General features: G+C 33.8%; 1 long non-coding RNA gene across 2 annotated transcripts in view; it reads left to right on the top strand.

Moving 5' to 3' along the window:
- The window catches only part of LOC115219533, a 5,254-nt gene extending 2,049 nt beyond the window's left edge, over window positions 1-3,205 (top strand). For both annotated transcript variants that reach the window (XR_003882321.2, XR_005002379.1), the window contains exons 2-3: window positions 402-574; window positions 2,985-3,205. This is a non-coding gene — a long non-coding RNA (uncharacterized LOC115219533). The remainder of the gene's footprint in view (window positions 1-401; window positions 575-2,984) is intronic.

The raw sequence follows: 3,205 nt of genomic DNA, 5'->3' as shown, positions 1-3,205 counted from the left end.
CTTTAAAAATCATTCTTTAATGTATCATGTAGCAGCAATTTTTGACGTTGAATCCGAATTTGTTAATCATTTATTCCAGAAAAAAACTTTGCGAAATTGTTACAGATATTCAAAGTTTGATAATTTTCAGAATTTTCAGCCAATTAGGAAACAGCACTTTCGCTGCCTCTTCCATCATCTATTACAGAAGCGAGAAAGTGGTGGGGGGTGGGAAGGGCTCACCTGCATGTCAAAAACATTAAACTAGCTACAGTAAGCAGTGAAAAACATTCTACCTTGTTTATTTATAATTAATATATAACAGAATGTTTATACTTATATTTGTGTATACAGGAATATTATCGTATAGTTGTATTAATTGTAGTGTGTTCTGTTTTGTCTTTTGTTTTTTTTTTTTGCAGAAATGGTCTCTTTAACTCTAAAATTGGTGTTGATATCATTGACGCTGTGTGTTGGAGTAGAAGCAATATTCTTTTCTGGTGGCTGTTCCACTAACTGCATGGTAGCACTGTGTAAACTTTCTACGAGTGTCTCTTGTAGCAAGAAATGCGCTTGTTATTGTAGAACTAGGATGGTAAGTCATGCCGCTTAGTTTTGTAACTTATATATATATAATATATATATATATATAATATATATATATATATATATATATATATTATATATATATATATATAATTCTCACTCAAATTACCTTTTTCTCAAAAAAAAGAAGAAAAAATACTATAACAGTAATAGTTGCCGATACTTTTTGGTTATCGCACCCCATTAAAAAATTGGGTTATATCTCCCGTTTTACGAGGAATATCGGTACTTTGGGTTATCTCCCTCAGCTAAAAAAATTGTTTAACCCTCAATAAAACAAAAAGAAAATAAAAGAAAAGTTAATAAACATGAAAACTGAAAAAAAAAAATAAACATCTTATTGTATCTTTTTTTTTTGTCTTTTTACTTGTTTCAGTCATTTGACTGCGGCCATGCTGGAGCACCGCCTTTTGTCGAGGAAATCGACCCCGGGACTTATTCTTTGTAAGCCCAGTACTTATTCTATCGGTCTCTTTTGCCGAACCGCTAAGTAACGGGGACATAAACACATCAGCATCGGTTGTCAAGCAATGCTAGGGGGACAAACACAGACACACAAACAGACACGCACACACACACACACACACACACACACACACACAACACACACACACACACACACACACATATATATATATATATATATATATATATATATATATATATATATATATACACATATATACGACAGGCTTCTTTCAGTTTCCGTCTACCAAATCCACTCACAAGGCTTTGGTCGGCCCGGGGCTATAGTAGAAGACACTTGCCCAAGATGCCACGCAGTGGGACTGAACCCGGAGCCATGTGGTTGGTTAGCAAGCTACTTACCACACAGCCATTCCTGCGCCTATCTGATAATATTTTTATAACAAATCATACCATGGCTATTGAGGAGGCCAAAAATAAACAAGGTGTTGAAGTATTGAATCAAAAGCATCTAACTCTTTTAATCCAATCTCTTGTCGCAACTTTAACTCGATTTTTTAGTGGGAAGATAATCTAATTTTTTAATGGCAATTTTTCAATGGGGATGAAGTAGCCAAAAAGTACCCACATCTCTTGACTGACTGTTTATTTCATCGACCCGAAAGGTTTAAAGGTAACGTTGATTCAAGTGGGATTTGAAAATAGAACATGAAGAACAAGAAGATATAACGCAAGCAGCTTTTTCCGTCTGTGATAAGATGACATGATATACATACAGGTTTATGATCTTTTCGGTTTGAACGGCAGTTTTATCTAGCGGTGTCATATGAAATTGTCATCCATAATTATGACCCTAGTATCGATCTATTGCATTTCAATCTGTTTTAGGGTTAGGGTCAGGTTTAGGGGTTGGGGGAAGGGTATCTTTTTACTTCAGAAATGTAAATAAACCCAATCTGTTTCTTAAACGAGGGACATATTCATACGGCACAGAATGTTTTCACCTCAATAGACGCATTTGATTGGTTGAAATTGCAGAAATTGAAGACAAAAAACAGATATCTTACAAACTATAGAATTTTCTCAATAAAGCCAAGAGAAAAAGATGTTTTATAAACACATTCTACCAGTATACGAAGTTCAAATTTTTTTAGTTACCTAGAAATTATGTTAAAAACTGCCGTTCAAACCGAAAAGATCCCAGGTTTATCGTTACACGACAGTTTCGTAATGAAAGCTGAAATGTATTTCATGAAGTATAAGAGACAACGCAACGTGATGAAATATTCATATATATTGCAGTATTTAAAAGAAACCTTGCTCTTGATTTTAAAATTAATCCCAATCTAATTAGTGATACTATGAAGTTCCTCCATGTATCGCGTTCATCAAGACACTGCCATGTAGTCCAACATTTTCCTCAATGATTTCTTAGAGGATCAGGTTCGGGCGACCACGCCTATGAGCAGGGGCATAACATAACTCTCACATCAGTTTCACTGTGTCTCATTAAAAGTCCAGCAAGAGCTAGACGACGCTTTCTTATGCCAGTGAAAACACTAAGGAGTTTTCAAATCCTGTGTATAATATGTGATATCTAAAATGATTCTGGATAAACTAGTTAAAGATATTCTATCTATAGTAAAGAGAAATAATGTCAGAATGCTTATACCATGAAAATAATTACACGAAGGAGTTAGTTATTAATTGCATAACTCTGTCACCGACTGCCTTTCATTACGGTAAAATATTAATTTATGAAATTATAGAATTCAAACCTTAATTGTCTTAAGAAAAATTGAATAAGGTACTAAATGAAATCAAAAACCGTCTCAGTTTTGATTTGCAAAGATCTTTAGATATCTTGTTTAAAAAGTGCTCTCTCTCCCTCTCTCTCTCTGAATAATAAAATATATCATATTAATACTTAGTTTAAAATATATCAGTACTACGCAATTTATTTCTACTTTCAGGAAGTCTTGCTCAACAAAGGAGATTGTCCGCCACCCAAAAATCGTGGTTCTGCGAGTAAATCTGAGAGTATTTCTGAGAGTGATTCTACTACAGAATCTCCGCAGGAAGAACTCATTTATCTATACTAAAGGAAACGAAGAAGATGGTCATTTTTTTCTTCACATACTATTTACAATATCATCGGATTTCTACAATAAAAAATAATTACGTTAATACTTTA

The sequence above is a fragment of the Octopus sinensis genome, linkage group LG1 (assembly GCF_006345805.1).
Source record: "Octopus sinensis linkage group LG1, ASM634580v1, whole genome shotgun sequence".
In the NCBI taxonomy this organism is placed as follows: domain Eukaryota; kingdom Metazoa; phylum Mollusca; class Cephalopoda; order Octopoda; family Octopodidae; genus Octopus; species Octopus sinensis.
The sequence above is the reverse complement of the archived record's forward strand: the minus strand, read 5'-3'. Positions and strand labels throughout refer to the sequence as shown.